Here is a 19,057-nt window from a genome sequence, read left to right as displayed (position 1 = left end):
CGACTGAGCCACCCAGGTACCCCAGTAAGACTAACATTTTTTAATAGAAAACAACAAAACTCAGACACTGAACACCGTAATGTTCACAATGTTCAAATTCCATCCAAAATTATATGACATGAAAAAGCAGTACCAGTAGAACCATAAACCATACCAGTAGAAATAGATACAGAAGTGAAAGAGATGATGGAATTAAAAGATAAGGAAATTAAAATACTGATTATAATTACATCAACAATTTAAAGGAAACAGGAACATGAATAAGTAGAGAAATAGAAAGCATAACAAAGAAAAAAGAATCTTCTAGAGAAAGAAAAAAATACAATATCTAAAATGGATAATTCACTTAATGGATTTAAGAGCAAATCAATCACTTAAGAAGAAAACGTCAGTGAATTTGGAGATTACAAAAATTTAATAGAGTCTTTCAGACCTGTGGGCAATGTCAAGTAATTTTGCATATGTTTAATTGGAGTCCCAGAAAAGGTAGAGAGTGGAGCAGAAATACTATTTTTAAAAATGGTTGAAATTTTCCAGATTTGGCAAAAAATATGAACACACAGGTCCAAGAAACCTAACAAATTCCAAGCAAAATAAAAGAAATTTCCACCATGGCACATCATAATAAACTTGCTGAAAGTCAATGATAAAGAAAAATCTGTGAATAGTCAGATGAATAAAAGAAAACATGCCAGGGGAGCCTGGGTGGCTCAGTCGGTTGAGTGTCCGACCTCGGCTCAGGTCACGATCTCGCCGTCTGTGAGTTCGAGCCCCACGTCCGGCTCTGTGCTGACTGCTCAGAGCCTGGCGCCTGTTTCACATTCTGTGTCTTCCTCTCTCTCTGACCCTCTGCCGTTCATGCTCTGTTTCTCTCTGTCTCAAAAATAAATAAACGTTAAAAAAAAAAAAATTAAAAAAAAAAAAAAAAAAGAAAACATGCCCTACACAGGCAAAAATATGAATGACTGGAAACAATGCAAACTAGAAGAAAAGGAATGACATCTTTATATTTTTATTTTTATTTTTAAAGGAATGACATCTTTAAAATTCTGGAAAAACAATGCCATCAAAAAACAGAACAAAATGAAACAAAGCAAAACAAAGTCAATGGACATAATAGTGTTCTATATCAAGCAAAAATATCTTGCAAAAATGTCTTTCAAAAATAAGGACTAAATAAATACATTTTGAGATAGTAAAAAAGAAATAACTTATTGCTAGAATATATATTTATAAGACATTTTAAAGAAAAATTTTCAGGCTGAAGGAAAAATATAAGTTGGAAATTCAAATTTACATAAAGGAGTGAAGATTATTAGAAATTGTAAATATATAGGTAAATATAAAGATTTTTTACTTAAAAATCTTTTTAAAAAATTAATTTAATTTATTTTTATTTTAGAAAGACAGATAGACACAGAGAGAGAGAGCAGGGGAGATGGGCAGAGGGAGAAAGAGAGAGAATCTCAAGCAGGTTCCATGCTCAGTGTCAAGCCCAATGTGAGGCTCAATGCAGGGATCCATTCCATGACCCTACAATCATGACCTGAGCTGAAATCAAGAATGAGATGCTCAATTGACTGAGCCACTCAGGCACCCATAAAATTTATCTTTAATAAACAATGTATTGGGTTGTCTAAAAAATACAGAAATAACATGTATTTACAGGAAAGATGGAACATAGGAAGTAGAAAAATACAGCTGTCTAGTTCTTAAATTATTTGTCCTATAGATTATTTGAAGGTACATTGTGATAAGTTGATGATATTGTAAACTTTAGAGCAACAACTAAAAAATATATAAAACAAAGATACATATGTAATAAATTAAAAGAGGAGATAAAATGGAATAATCAGAAGAAAAATCACTTTTCCAGGAGAAGGAATTAAAAGAAAAAAGGAAAAAGAACAGACACCAATAGCAAAATGGTAAACTTAAATCCAACCATATCAAAATTACAGTACACACAAATAGCCTAAACAGATCTATTGAAAGGCAAAGATTATTAGATTGAATAAAAAAATCAGGGGATGGCTAAATGCCATTTATAAGAAATGTACAAGTAAGGTGGGGGGGGTGCCTGGGTGGCTCAGTCAGTTAAGCATCTGACTTTTGATTTGTGTTCAGGTCTTGAACTCACAGTTTGTGAGATCAATCTAGGCATTGGGCTCCATGCTGACAACACAGAGCCTGCTTGGGATTCTCCTTCTCTTTACCTCTACCTCTCCCCCCACCCTGCTCTCTCAAAATAAATAAATGAACTTTTTTTTTTTAAAGGAATACATTAGTAAGTTAAAGTAAAATAATAGAAAAATTACACCATGAAAATAACATAACACATCTGGAATGGCTTTATTCATATCAGACAATGTAGACACTGGGACACCAATTATTAATGGATAGACCTTTAGAAGAATATTAAAAGGGTCAGTTGATTAAGTAAATAAAACAATCTTATATGTGTATGCATTTAATAACAGTTACAAAATACATAGAGAAAACCTGATAGAACTGAAAGGTGAACATAGAGAAAATTTCACAATAATAATTAGAGTTCTCAGTGTTCTTTCAGCAATAGATAGAGCAACTAGACAGAAAATCAGTAATGTAGAAATCTTGAAAAACAATATCAACCAACTTGACCTCATTGACATTTGTAGAATATTGTACTCAACAACAGTACTATACAAATCCTTTTCAAGTGCTATTCTGGGGCTATCTTCACATATTTAAAAACATTTAAATCAAACACTATGTTTTTTTTTTTGCCATAACAATTAAATTAGATATTAATAACAGAGATATCTAGAAAATCACCACATACTTGGAAATTAAACAACATGCTTCCAACTAACTAATGGGTCAAGTAAACAATTAAAAGGGAATTGTATAATACCTTGAACTAAATGATTATGAAAATGCAGTGTATGAAATTTTCACCTAAAGCAGTACTTTGAAGGAAATTTGTAGCAGCTAAAACCGCGCCTCCAGGGATATTTACAGCTTTAGATGAGCATATTAGAAAAGAAGAAAGGTTTAAATTCAGTGATCTAAATTTCACTTTAAGAGACTAGAAGTGAAAAGGAAAGTTAAATCCAAATTAGGTAGAAGGAAAGAAAAAACAAAATAATTTGAAACAAGTCATAGCCTAAACATAAAAGCTAAAATTGTGAATCTTTAGAAGAAATCAAAAGAGAAAAATATTCAGCACCTTGAGATAAGAAGAGACTTCTTATATAGAACACTAAAAGCATAAACTAAAAGAAAAGTGATGAATTAGACTTTACCAAAACTAAAAACATCACTCTTTATAAGATACCATTAATGGGAGCCTGGGTGGCTCAGTGGGTTGAGCATCTGACTTCGGCTTAGGTCATGATCTCACGGTTTGTGAATTTGAGCCCCATTTGGGCTTTGTGCTGATAGCATGGAGCCTGCTTGGAATTCTCTGTCTCCCTCTCTCTTTGCCCCTCTCCTGCTCTCTCTCCCTCTCAAAATAAATAAACGTTAAAAAAAATTTTATAAGACACCATTAAGAAAATGAGAATATATTTGCAATACATATAGCTGCTAAAGGACTTACATGCGGAAGACATAAAAAATGCTTAAAACTCAATATTAACAAGTTAAATCCAGTTTAAAATGAGAAAAATATTTGAGAATACTTCAAGCAAAAGAAAATATACAAAATGACAAAAGACACATGAAATAGTGTTCAACATCCTTAACTGTTAGGGAAATGTAAATTAACATCACAGTGGGTACCTCCACATACTTGCATGGCAAGAGTATGGAACAATCAGAATTGTCGTATATTGCTAACGGGAATAGAAAGTGGTACAACTACTTTGGAACACACTTTGTTAATTTCTTATAAAACATTTAACACAGAAATTCAACTCTTAGGTTTTTATTCAATAGAAATAGAAACATTTCTAGATGGAACAGAAACACACAAAGACATGTATACAAATGCTTATAGTAGCTGCTGCTACTGCTTCTCCTTCTTCTCCTTCTCGTTTTTCTTCTTCCTTCTCTTCCTTCTTCTTCTTCCTTCCTTCTTCCTTCCTTCTTTCTTCTTTCTTCTTCTTCTTCTTCTTCTTCTTCTTCTTCTTCTTCTTCTTCTTCTTCTTCTTCTTCTTCTTCACTCCAGTGCCTAGAATAGTGCCTGGTATAAACATTTTTGGGATGGGTAGGTGGGGGTAGGCTGGCTGCATATTTGAATGTTTCAGAATGATAAAGATTATGAATGAAAAATTATCAATATATATCATCATAAACTTTTTTTAGATACACATATTCTGATAAATATATATGTACATTCTGATTGTATATGTTTCATTGTTTTAGAGAGATTTATAGGACTCCATGTAAGAGTGACTCAAAGTAATAGCTGAGAGGATAGATATCATTGTTTCTTTTATTGTCAAATTGTACTTCTCACAAGTGAACCTGTTTCATGGATCACTCATTCATTCATTCATTCATTCATTCATCCAGCACTTACCAAGAACCTTTGGGCATTGACAATAGATAGATACAAAATTAGATGCATGGGAGAAGTAGTATGGAAGTACAGAGATGGAAGAAAGAATCTGCGTTTGGAAAAGAGATTGAGGAAGTGGGAAAATCTTTGAAAAGAACTTGCCTAGTTCTAATTGATAATAGAAGTATATCAAGTGGAGAAAGAAGAAAGGGATTTCCAGGCAGAGGGAGATGCTTTAGCAAAAGCAAGAGGTATAGAAACTCAAGAAATCATTTGTGATGACTAAAGTATAGTGTGTGTTAGAGAATGGTGGAGAGTGATGTTGGAAAAACATGTTGAAGTCTGATAATGAAGGATCTCCAAAGCCATGCCAAGGAGTATATCTAGTAGGTAATTTAGGAACCATCAAAGGACTTTATCTAGGAAGGTGACATGAGCAGTTTCGTGATTTACAGGATAATTCTTACTGCAGTTAGGATGAGAGAGTGAGCCTGAAGGCATGGAGATTAGTTAAAAGACCACTAACAGTTTTTAAGCAAGAAATGGGGCCTAAATTAAGACAGCAGCTGTATGAATAGGGAGGAAAGGACTGATTTCAAGATTAAAATTGATGGGTCTTGGGACCTATAGGGGAGTGAGAGAAAAAGAGGAGATAGAGCTGACTCTGAGTTTCTGGTTGGGAGTCTTGCAGATGGGGCTCTAATTGATCCACTGTGACCTGCAATTGATTGGCCTTCCTGGTTCACCTCATTTCCTCCATTGACCTTTCTCCCCAACTTTAACTCCAGGAAAGAGGTTTCCTTCTACTTTGGGCTCATTAATACCTCTTTTCATTCACCAGGTATAGAACCTACTAGCTAATCAATCTGCAGGAGTAACCTTTCCTTTTCCTCTGTGTCAGCAGCTGAGTATCTTACAGATTGATTCAATATGCTCTCAGTTCTGTCAAAACTGTTTCAGGATACCTAGAGAGCTATTTCACTGCCTTGTAGGTTTGCACATCTTCTAACAACCTGCTGTAATACTTTAATTCATTCAACTTTTTCTTATTATCCCCTTGTATCCACTTATATCAATCCATAGATGATATCAATTCCAGTCTCAATGGTCTCTAAAGGTTTGTTCTTAGTCCTTATGTGGGATGTAGATTTCTGACTGTGGATTCAATATTGAGATAAGTACTGTAAGGAGAGAAACAGTGCACAAAGGGTGGTTTCTTACTTTTCAGAGTTTAATAATCTAGATGAAGAGGTGAGACTCTACCCCTTCTCCCTTTTCTTCCTTCTTTCCTTACTCTCTCCCTCCTTCTTTCCTTCCTTCCTTCCTTCCTTCCTTTTTTTCCTGCCTGCCTTCTTTTTTTCTCCTTCATAAATTAAATTAAATTAAACTAAACATAAATACTGCGAAGGTATCAACAGTGCAAAGATAAGTAAAACATGAAGCTTTCTGATCATACAACAGCCAATAATTAAGTGACAAATTATACGGCACAAAACTGAAAGCTAGTTTAACAGGGAAGTCCTCATAGAAAAACTAGTACACATTTAAGGAATATTTATTATTAGTAGTATTATGTGTAAGAACTCTCATAAGCATAGGACATCTTGATTTTAGGAATTAACTAGCAAAAACAATCAGGATATTCATCTAGATTAGTTGAAAAATGTAGGTGAGATGCTGGTATAGTTAGATGGATTAAAGGGCAATTCTCGAGATTATGAATAAACTAGGGCTGTGTCAAAGTGAATAGAATTTTCTAGGAATATGTGTTAGGACTCTGCCTTTAACCATATCTTATTCATCAATGGTTGGATAAAGTCATAGAAGGCTGGTTTATCTAAAGTATAGACAGTGAAACAGGATCTTATTATACAACATATCACATCAAGGTTCAATATGAATATGGAAGTATAAAATTTCTGAGTCAAAAATAATAAATAAAATGAACTTAGGTTCAAAAAATTCATGATGGTAGTATCAGGGCAAATTGCCTTAACAGGTTGGAAAAGTTTTTGGAGTTGTAGTTGCCTATGTGACTTGGAGTGACATTGCTGCAAAACTAATCAAATACCACATCAGTGGGAAAAGATCATGGGGGCAGGCGTCTCCCTAAAAACAGCATTAGCTAAACCACATGTACTATTGAATGTCCAATTCTGTGTCCCTTATGTTTAGAAGGTTACATGCAAACTAGAGCATGCTCTGACAGTACCACTCATGATGTTTTAGAAACCATATCACATAGAAACTAGACAAGAGATGACTATATAAAAAACATCTGAAAAATTACTTCGAAAAAATTTTTAAATGTTTTTTTAATGTTTATTTATTTTTGAGAGAGAGAGAGAGAGAGAGAGTCCAAGTGGGGGACGGGTAGAGAGAGAGGGAGACTCAGAGTCGGAAGCAGACTCCAGGCTCTGAGCTGTCAGCACGGAGCTCGATGCAGGGCTTGAGCCCACAAGCAGTGAGATCATGACCTGAGCTGAAGTCGGACGCTCAACTGACTGAGCACCCAGGCACCCCAATTACTTCAAAATTCTTAAAGATCATGAAAAATGAATAGGCTTGCTCTGTCTTATTTCAGAGAGCAGATACAGCAAGAACAGATACAAATTTTAGTGAGGTGAATTTGGACTCAAATCAGAGAATTTTCAGTTTGGTATTCTAGAAATAATTGAGGTAGTTTCCATCATTTACACAATAAGTGCCCTTTCACTGACAGTATTCCAACAAAGTCTAAGTACATGGTCATTTGTTGGAGATGTAATTAAATGATATCCTATTTGAGTGGAGAGCTAGATGAAATTATCTATAAGCTTTCTTCCCGTGCTAAGTCCAAACAAGCCTTATTTTTGTGTCTTCTCTTAGTAGAGGAAGTTGAACAATGTATTGATTAGATTAATAGGTCAATGATAGAATTATGGGAAGGAAGTAGAGGGAAGAATATTGAATATTTTTTTATACTGTGCTGTAAAGAATGTATATTTCCCTAACAACACAAAGAAAATTTTAGTAGATATCTTAGAAGTTGTTTTGAATTGACTTATACCAATAATAGAATCCTTTACTTCATTTTAGTCCCAAAGTGAAAAGGGAACCAGTAATACATTCCACACATCCTTTTGAAATAGTTCATTGTCAATGCCTAGTGTGGAATAGATTAAAAAAAAAAAACACCTAGTAATTAGGCTTCTAGTTAAGGCATTTTATTCAACAAATACCAATGCTTAGCATACACGTGGGACTTTATATTTGCCAAGTTATTAATTTGTTTTCATATTAACCATGGGAAAGCAATGAAGTGATATCTTTACCTATCAGATGAAAAACATTAAGACCACTAATATGCAGAATCACCAAGTCTATCATTTTTCAAAAGACTTGAAGTGGTATTTATTTATTTATTTGGGGGCCTTGATACCGTATTTCAAGACAGTGAATCCAAGGAGCCAAGTAGTTGATGTGATTCATGTGTTAACATTGCCCAAAATATCAAGCTGATTCTCTTTTCTGAGGCCCATTCTTTGAGCTTAGCTGATAATTTTATAGTTATTATAGAAACAATACTTTTTAAATTTTGTAACTCATTTTTGTTGCCTACAAAGAAGCTTTAAATTACTCAATATCATTTAACAGATAAAATGAAATACATGTTTCTAACTACCCTATATACTTCAAACAGTTGTTTTCGTAAATCCAAGGAAAAAATTCAAGCAAACTTGTTTACCACTGGCTGAATAAAGTTGAAGTTCAGACGGCATAGTTATAATTTATTACTTGGCACACAGAATTATTTTAAATTACTGCATTAGCACTGACTCATTCAGAATAGCATCTGCTGGAAGACCACCAAAAAATCCTAGGGATTTGGTACAGTCAACACAATGACAATAAACAACAAACTGGCAGCCTCTGGGGCTGGCAATTTTATTTACACATATTATATATTTTTTAAAACTTCAGCAGAATCGATACCAGTGATTTCAAGTTTTTAAAAAATTCTATATATCACTGTTGCTTACTTCATATTACTCAATACTGTCAGGCGTTTTAATCTTTGCTGTTCTAATGGAGATAAAATCACATCACATTGAAGCCTTAATTTGCCTTTCATTGGTTGCTAATGCAGTTGTGAACCTTTTAAAATATTTATTCACCATTTGTGTGTTCTTTACTATGAATTACCTATTTATGTCTTTTGCTCATTTTCATAGGTTATTTGTCCTTTATTGATTTGTTCAATTTTCAAATATATCAGGGAGAGTAAACTTTTTTGGTTACATATGTTACCAATGTCTTCTCTAAGTTTGTGGTTTATTTTAACCTTTTTGATGAAATATTTTCCTAATTATTTATTTTTTTGGATGGGGATATATGCTAATAATTCATTAAGTAACAAAGTTAAACTTTTTAAAAAAATTGAGTGTTGGATACCGAGTCATTTAAATCATGCCTATCTATGGCGAAAGCCTTGTTTAATGCAAGACAATTAACACTGGTACATAACAGGTTAACCAAAAAAAGTAGGCAACAGGGCACCTGGGTGGCTCAGTGGGTTAAGAGTCAGACTTCAGCTCAGGTCATGATCTCACGGTTGGTACCTTTGAGCCCTGCATTGGGCTCTGGGCTGACAGCTCACAGCCTGGAGCCTGCTTCAGATTTTGTGTCTCCCTTTCTCTCTGCCCCTCCCCTACTGACGCTCTTTCTCAAAAATAAATAAACATTAAAAAAATGTATAAAAATAAAAATGAAAAAAAGTGGGCAACACAAAACATGATAAAATAAGATATACAACTGGAAAAAAGCAGTTGTGGAAACATACTGAAATAGTTTTGGTAAATACAGCTCAAATATGGAATGAGTAAAGACAGGTCACTAGCTTCTGAAAGTCAGCCTATAGTCACTATGTTCTGCTGAGGAAATGTTCTGCTAATCATTTCTTGATACCAATATTGGCAAATTTATCAGTTTTACCCTATATAGTCAGTAGGTTTTGGGTTCTTGTTTAAGAAATCCTTTGCTACTAGTGGTGATAGAGATAGTCTCTGATATTTCTTCTAAAATTTTGAAAGATTTGCTTTCCACATATATATATATATTTAATCCATCTAGAATATACTTTTGTATAATATAGAGATCCAATTTTATTTTTTCCAGGTGGATAATCAATTTTCCTAATACAATTTATTGACTAGTTTTTTTCTTTTTTCAATTATCTGTAATGTCACGGTCACATGTGGGTACATGTAAGCCTGTTTCTGGACTCGTTCTCTACATCTGGCAAAAAACTTTACTGTTTCCACCTGGTCCAGGCCTGGGCGAGGGCTCCGCGGTGGTCAAAAACCTGCCTAGGGGCCGCTGGGAGGGCCTCAGCCAGAGGCCCTGACACCAGGGCCGGGGTGCCAGAGGTGCCCCTCAAAGCCTGCCGGGCTCCGGAGGCTCCTCGTGGTGCCGGAGGCTGGGCGTTTGGCAGCTGTGCCCGCCCAGCCCGGCCCGGGGCCGCCGGCCTCCCAGGTGAGTCAGGTGGTCTCCATCTTCTGGATGAGCTTCACCTGCTGACCCCCCGGCGGTTCTGCAGGAGGCCCCGGAGATGGGCGCCTGCGCGGTTGGAAACGGGCGCGCAGATAAAGGGCCGGGTTCAGGGTCCGCTCCAGGCCCCTGGCGGCTCGCGTGGCGTCCGGGGCTTTCCCCCAGCTCTTCTTGGGACGGCTTGTGCCTCTGCTCGTCCCGGAGGAGGCCGGCCGCCGCCGTGGCTCTGCCTGTTCAGGAGAGGCCTTCTGGCTTCACCTCCACCGGCTCTCGAGAAGCGGGCCGCGCTCCGGAGCCACCTCCTGGCGGCGGAAAGAGAAGCGGGAGAGAGGTGGGTGCGCGAGCCCGCGGCTGCGTGTTGACCAGGCGGTGGGCGGCTGGGCGGCTGGGCGGCTGGGCGGCGGCCCCTCGAGGGGAGGCTTTCCGACCGGCCCCGGGGCTCGTGCTTGAAACGCTGTGAGGAGCCGAGCGCAAAACACGGGGTCTTCCGGTCCGGGAGGCACAGGGGGCCCACGATGGTTCCCAAGGTTGGGACTGGAGAGGGGGTTGCGGGGTTGGTGGGAGGCTGGAAGACGGGGTCCCCGGGACTGCTGTGCCCAAGCACTGTGGAAGCAAGAGGCAGATCACGGGACCGCTCGGCTCATCGCCTTTTATTATATTTTCGATTAATTTTTGTGTATTTTCCCAAATACGTAATTGGTTTAATTAATACAGCATAATAATGAACTTTGATTTCTGCTAGGAATATTATACTTTGACCTTGCCACCAGTCATTTTGAGAATGTTTTGGCTGTTGTTAGCTTTTTGCCCATATACATTTTAGAATTGTTAAATTTCTCAAATATTTTGTTTGGATTTTGAGTGGAATTTTATTGCCTTTAAGATTGTTCTTGAGGAAAACTATTTTAACTATGCTAAGCTATTTTATCCATGAATCTAGCATATTTCTCAACTTATTTAGGGATTTAGATTTTTTTTTTTTTTTCCAATTAGGGAATCTTTTATTTCCTTCCTAAAGAATACCATTTTGTATTTTGTTTAGTTCAGGCCTTTATTTTTTTGTTTTGTTTTCTAAAAATGCTTTTATTTAGTTTACATTTTTGATGGCTCTTTCCATTGGGTATAACATTTTATGGTAGCAGGTATTTGGTTTCAGCATTTTGAAAAGTCCTTCCATTGCTCATTTGAAGGTGAGTATCTTTTTTCTCTAGCTGCATATAGGATCTATGGAATGCTTGGTTATGGTATTTTTAAGATCTGTCTCTCTTGAAGTTTATAGTATTTTTTGAAAATATGGCTTAATGTCAACAGTTTTAAAACATTGTCTATTATCTTCTCAGAGAACATTTCAACTTCCTTCTGTCATTTGTCCTGGGACTTTAATTAGACCTAGATTAAGCGTTTTAACTTCATTGACCATATTTCTTATACTCTTATGTTTTTCACACTATACTTTTCCTCTCTGAAAATATCTGTGATATTTTCTATTAATGTGTTTTTGTTTATTAACATTGATATTTCTGTTGACATATTGATATATTTCCTAATATATCTTGTATATTTTTGTATATTCTAAATCATTGGTAGTCCCTCTAATTCTATTCTGCAGTTTAATTCTAGCCATGAAGTTTTTTTTTAGCCATGAAATTCTTAAGTACAATTATTATATTTTTTATTTCTGAAATTTCCATTTTTATAGTTTACATTCTGTGCTAGAATTGTTAATCTTATTTTTTATTTATATGAACATAATAACCATAGTTCTTTTTAAATTGCTAGGTGAGAACTCCATTATTCAGATTCTGTGGATCTGCTTCTATGCTCTATTAGTTCTCTTAAGTTTTGATTACATTATCTTAATTAAATGCTTGGTTACTGTTTTTTTGTTTTTGTTTCTAAATACTAATCCCTGCATATAAAAAAAATAGAGAGGTAACTTGGGGCTTGGAGTGATGTTATTTTCTGCCAGAGGATATGTGTTTATTTCTGACAGGTGGCTAAGGCCATTAGTAATCAAGGTTTACTTTAATGCAAATATGACTTTAGATCATTTGACACTGGTTTATGTTTTGTTCACCCTTATTCTCAATCCTAGGAGATTTGCCAGTTCCTCCCCATTTGGAAAGTTCTGGGCTAGAATTTCTTTCCATCTAGCCTAAGGTCTCTGCTTAGCTTCACTCTCAGCTCTTTGTTCTGAAAATACAGACAGCCATAGGAGAAACCAGACTCAAATGGAGTTTGATTACTCTGGGTGTTTATCTTCTTCTGAATTTTGACTTCATAAGTCTTTCCTTTCTTGTTGTATTTCTTATGAATTCAGACATACTATTTAAAACATTATGCCCACATTTATTAGTTGTTTTAAGTTAGAGAAATGCTATGAGATATCTAGTTTACCAGTATCAGAAGCAGAATTCTCTTCCAGTAATTTTTAAAATTCAGTGTGTGTGTGTGTGTGTGTGTTTGTATTCGAAACATTTTATTTAGTTTTCATATCTGACTGGCCATTTTTCATGGTGTCCAGTTTATTTTTCACATATCTTGATACTTTTCCTCTTTTTTAAAACATTTCATTCATAGTTATTTTACATTCTATAACTAATGTGTTCAGAACCCTAAAGGTTTAAGGGTTGATAACCCGTGGTTTGTTTATGCTCACTCTCCTAAATTGTGGAGTGTTTGTTCATGTTCATAGTATTTTTTTTTATTATGAGTTCATATTTTGTTGAATTTGTTCTGTGGTCGTCTTGAGGGCCTAACATGGGGGAGCTTTCCTCCAGAAAGAACTGGTACTTGCGGGGCGCCTGGGTGGCGCAGTCGGTTAAGCGTCCGACTTCAGCCAGGTCACGATCTCGCGGTCCGTGAGTTCGAGCCCCGCGTCAGGCTCTGGGCTGATGGCTCGGAGCCTGGACGGCTCGGAGCCTGGAGCCTGTTTCCGATTCTGTGTCTCCCTCTCTCTTTGCCCCTCCCCCGTTCATGCTCTGTCTCTCTCTGTCCCAAAAATAAATAAAAAATAAAAAACTTTGAAAAAAAAAATTAAAAAAAAAAAAAAGAACTGGTACTTGCTCTTTGTGGGTACTGTTGAATGTAACTAAGTTGATATCACTCAAATATAATATTTCGGCTTCAGATTTCTCTGGATGAATTGATAGCATATATTTGAAATTGTGACCTGAATGATAGCAGGTCTATTGGGGCCAATTCTCATGAGAAACTAGTGTGCGCGCGTGCGAGTGTGCGCGCGTGCGCGAGTGTGCGTGCGTGTGCGAGTGTGCGTGTGCGCCACCTGGAGTCCTCATGAAGACAGACTGATTTCTGATAGGTTTCTATTGCTATTATGCAGATGTTGTTAATGTCTTTTTAGTAGTGCTGTAGCATCTTTGAGGTCCCAAATTAAGGAAGTCCATATCTCATGGGTCCTTTACTGGGTTATAGCTGTGAATACTTATCTTAGATGTATTGGGTGAGGAAAAGTACATCTGCTACATCCAAGAACAGATAGAATAGCATATTAATAGAGAAGTAAAATAATTCCTTAAGCCAGAAATAATACAGAGGTCAGGCAGGTAATGCAAAGGTATAAAGTTGCTAAAAGTAAGACAAGAAGAGGCAGTGGGCACACTGTCTGAAAGATTCAAATTAAAGTTTAAAAAAGAAGATGGCCAGGAAAATATCTCCTAGAAGTATCTGAGTCAGAGACTACACCCAACACATACTTGATAATATACTTTAAATAGACTTAAATATGTGTTAGTATTTTCTAATATACTGTGACAGCATTCAATTTGACATTTACATGTGATCTATAACAGTCTGGCTTGCTTAGGCTTATGTATTTAAAACCCTATGCTTGGTATAGCCTATGCTTGGTATAGCCTTTGTTCTACATTTTTTTTTTCCAAGATGCAGAAACCTCTTTAGCATATGTTAAGAATAATGGTCAAAAATAATGGAGCAAGGATTTCCTAATCATAGTAAATTGAAGGAGTTTGGATAAAGAATCAATTCCATAAATTAGGGATTCTAGAGGCTAAAATTAGTGGTATTCATGATTTAGAGAACAAAAGTTACTATTAAAACATTGTGCATAAAATGCTTCCACCACTAATCCATATTCTATGATGATGAGAGAAATGAGGTGAAATAGAAGATTAATGAAAAAATCAATGGTAATTTCTGTCTTCTTACTAAATAAGAGTCGATTTGTATCATCACTATTAGCATCTAAGTATAAATGGGAATAAGATCAGGTCTAGAGGGAAGAGTTGTGTTGAATTTTATGGCTCAATGTAGGCAAAACGTAGTGCTTTAATTCTGCAGCTTTCCACTTATGTTGTGGCCACACACTATTTTTTCCATCTCCGGACTGATATTCGGCAAACTCCTTCTATACATCAAGAAAAAAAAATACTGCAGAAATATATTTCTTATTTAATTTCTACTATTCTTTTAAATGGTGGTTTGCAGAATGCATCTGGGTGTACAGCTAATGACCCATGAGCAATAAGCAACTGTTTAAGTAAAATGCACTATGAAAAAGCTTTTACCAAACAGCATTTTAATATTTTAAATAGATTTTCCATTGCAGGCTCTTTGTAACTGGATTAGTTCTCTGATGTGTTCTGACAGAGCTGTGGTTAGGGATACTCCATTAACTTTGTCTGTCATCTTATTTTCCCTAGTATCCAGCAGAACACCCTTATATTTCATAATTTGTATTGCTATCAGTGCTGATTTGTAAATGTGCAAATTATAATTAACAGTGGCTACTACTTCTATTAAATATTAAATCATTCTTGCAGCTTATATTTTCCACAGCAGATGGAGCCCTGTGGTATGCAAATAGACCTTCCTTACATTGTCAGCAATTTTTAACCTATATTTTAGTTTAAAGAATACATTTTTTTTCTGTTTGCTTTATGTTTTCTATAGCATTTAGGTTAATATTTATTTACTGCAGATTTTCTTTCTACCAATAAGAATTTCACGGACTATTACATCCCAGCACTGTGGTTTTGTTTCCCTTCATTAATAGCTCCTTAATCATCTAGCTTGCTTATAAGTGTGAGAGCTTGTTATTTGTACGGATACTGCAGTATTGCATAAGAAGCATTTAGTCGTATTTTAATATATACAACAGAAGCAAAAATGTTGGGTACACCATCGTAGGTTTTAATTTGAAATCCAATCTATGTGCACATTTTTTCCCCCAGAATAAGCAAACACATTTAAGGTTTTATATTGTGTCTTAAACATTCTATTAAATGTCATCAGCCGATTCAGGAAAATGTATTGCAAAAATATTAGAGAAGTATAAAATGTGTAAATGTAATAGATGCTTGGGACATGGAGAGGAATGTAAAAGTCCAACATTTATCAGGTAACCATAAACCACTAAGAAACATTGATAGAAAGTAACATTCTTATGATATATAGTATCTTAAGCATGAACTCTTATTTCTAGTATTTATTGCAGTGCTGTTGTATTAAAAAACACTAATCCAGAATTATTGCAACCTTTCCTAACCGTGGATTCCTAGAGTATGAATATTTTGGTTGTGGAGTGAGTTCTAACTTTCTTAACAATGAAAGGATATATACTCTTTAAACCCGCTGGAATCAGAAGGTTGTTTCCTTGACAGGTTTTTAATGGCAAGTTAAGACTGCCGGGGAAACCATAGAACTCAAAGGCATTAACTGACAAATTAAGCAAAGAGTAATGAAAACTTCGATGTGTTGGAATCATCATTCATTGAACTGTAATTGCCTTAGCAGCAGAAAATTAAATTGTAACAAGTAAGGGTCTTGACACTTCCCGCAATTTCTTTAAAAAAAAAAAAAAAGTTTGTGCCTGCCATGGAGGATAAACAGCAGTCACATGAAATACTGGATGTGAGTCTTCTTAATTAATTTTATTTATTTTTTGGAATCAACCCTTCAATAAGATATGCAAGATTATTTTAACAGTTTGCTTTCTGAACACTGAAAATTTGGGTCTGTAGCAGATGATGCACTTATAAATAGGGTCACGTTCAAGGTTATAGGGCCTGTTGGTTTATGGAAACAAGTAGAAATGACTTTCTCCATCTCCTGGGGGGAGGAAGAATACTCAGGAATAGGAGGGATAATTTTTGTCAGATTTTGCCTTTGGAGGTGACAGTTAAGGGTCTAGTTGAAACTTATTAATTCATTTGCGACTGGCCAGTGAAAGTAATCTCCAAGTAGCAGGTTTTTCTTCCAAGAAAAGGAATATCTTGGTGGTGGTGGTGGTGGTTGTTTTTAAGAGGTATGAATGCTAGAGAGCATACAGGATATTCAGAAAGAAAAACCTATCTCTCTTTTTCTGTAGATATCCTATAGGAGTCAAAATAGAGTACACAAGGCTTTATAAAACAACGTTTTGGATTAATTGAAAGTTACAGTTACGGAACCCATGAGAACAGCCTGACCAGCCTCTCCGTGAACTGTAGAGAGTGTGAATTTCCCAGCAGATCATGCTTCAGCTTTGGGTGGGAAGCAGTGATAAATGTTTGAGTGGGAAAATATGTGTCTGAGTTACAGCATCTGCTTTCATTACTTAGTTTTCAAGAGGACATTGTGAGTCAAAGAAATGAGTGGGTTTTATTCTGGAAAAGATCCAGGGGAAACTAGATCTTCTTAAGACAAAGGAAGAGCTGATTTCTGGAATGGTGGACAAGACTGACTGGGGTGCGGTCTCACCATGTTGGTCAGTGGTGAACTCTGCTCATTTGGGAGCAGCGTCCTCCCTCAGCACCATGGAGCCTTGTTCAGGGGTCCGGGTTAACTTGTTTTAAAACTTCTCATTAAAACCTTCCAAAACGAGGTACCCTAAGAGAATGCCTTTGCCTCAGGAAGCTGTACTTAACGGGGATCTCCTGAAGAGAAGGCCTCTATGGGACATTTATAAAAGCCTGGATGAAGGAGCATAATGGGAACATGGAGAACAAAAAGGAAATGGGTGTGCAATTGCAGATTTTAAGTTTAGGGAAGACTCTCCATAAAGGGACTGAGTCTCAAGGTGAAGTAATTTCATTAATGATTCATAAACCACTAGGTTCAGAGGGGATTTGTATATTATTCAAATAGTTTGTAAGTTTCCATAGCTTTAAAAAAATATAAGACCTAGTACAATGGTGACAAATACAGTATGTGTTAATATCCATAGGAAAATCTGTCCTAGCAATGTAGACAGTCAGACTAGTTTTTATCCCTTCTTTATTCATGGGTAAAGGCTAAGGGTGGTGGCTGGGCTGGAGTGGATAAAGAGGGGGAAAAGGGGATATTTCTGGATGAACCAGATGAAAGGCCGCTTTGTGTTGTTTTGACTTTGAATGCCTGTGGTTGGCTTTGGGGACCTCCTACTATCAGTAACTTCTCATGTTTGCTAAAGTCAGTGCCCTTTTTGGACATCACTTCCTTTCCCATGGTATCTTTGTATCTTCAGCCACCAATACCTACAAAACCAGGTTGAGGTCTCCTGGCTTCCTGTGAAAGCTCCAATATTTAAGATCTGTTATCATGGCCACCATGAGGCTAAAGTATAAAGTGGACAACGTGGAATTCACAGTTCATTCCCATTTTGTTGGATCCTTCTTCCAGTAAGATTTCCCCTCACCTCCTTCAAGAAGCCCAAGTACAACTGTCCTCCTTTGACATACCCTAACCAACTTCTTCTTGGCCTCCTCTAAGTATATAATTTCTGTGGCCTATGTCCTCAGTGCCTTGTTGGGCTTATTTAATCTTGTAAATTAAGTAAGATGCTATTAACTGATAAGTGTCTTTGGATAACATTTGCCTTTTGATAGAAATTTTACTCACATGGGCCAGGAGACCCTATGCTAAGACCAGCAGGACACAAACATCCTTTGTTTTCCTTCCAGTCATCAGTTTAACTACTTTGACTATGAGCAGCTTTGGCCTTCTCCGTAAAATCCTGAGATTGTGTGAGGCCCCCAAACCAGTGCCTTCTTTAAAAGCAAATCAGTGAAATAAACATCAGTCTTTTAGCACATGCCCCAGTGTAATGGTTGTCCAGGATTTGTGAACTTACACAAACCTAGTCTTAGGCTTAATAGAAAGTAAACAGTAAATCTACATAAATTACCCTGTAGGGGATCTAGCTTTGCAATAAATGTAAACTCTCCTTGACCTCTTCATACTCCTCATGTTCCATTTGAATTTTTTATGGATTTGCTTTTGAAGACTCTGAGTGCATTTGTTGTAGATGCACATGTGCTCTGGAAAGCTTGACTTGATAGAAACTCCATGCAAAGAGCTTTGTTTCCAGTGGGATGCAAAATGCTGTAGACACCATATAAATTTTGAGGATGTGCAATATGCATTAGTGTAGTAAAGGCTCTGAGAAGTCCTGTAGTGAAAAAGCCTGTTTGAATTTGTTTAACTCAGCATTTCCTAAAGGCATATTTTGTGCACAACATTCTGGGAACTAGTTTGCCAATTAGCACAATTGTGGAGGATGGGGCAGGGCATGACGCTGTGAACATCTGCTTGTACTCTATTTTAGTGGAAGCGAAGGGAGGAAAATGTTTTGGAAGATGATATAAGTAAGCAGCACCAGTAAACACATCCATTTGCTTTGAACTCCTTCATTTATTCATTAAGAATTTATTAGACATTAACCATATAAACAATGCTGAACCAGGAGTTGGGGGTCTTCCCTAAAAAAAGAAAAACTAATCCATGTTGGGAAACATTTATATAATGAGAGTATTCTAGATTGCACTTATGTGAATGAATCAATGATCAGGGTGAGAAGATATCTTCCAGTGGTTGAGTCTTGACTTTTTAGGGCTTGCAGAGAGTACTAGATGCTGATAAATCCTGATTCATCTAAGTTGCATTTTATGTAGACCTCCAGACTCTGTAAAGAACATCTAAACAAAAAAGATCGCTTCAGAGACCTTTCAATCTTATGTTAAGATTTTGAGCTGGAAGCAAGATGTCCTTTCTCTGATATTGGGGAAAGAGCACAGGGCTTGGTCTCAGAGCACTTAGGTTTGA

Source organism: Panthera leo, chromosome C1 (genome assembly GCF_018350215.1).
Source record: "Panthera leo isolate Ple1 chromosome C1, P.leo_Ple1_pat1.1, whole genome shotgun sequence".
NCBI lineage: Eukaryota > Metazoa > Chordata > Mammalia > Carnivora > Felidae > Panthera > Panthera leo.
The sequence above is the reverse complement of the archived record's forward strand: the minus strand, read 5'-3'. Positions refer to the sequence as shown.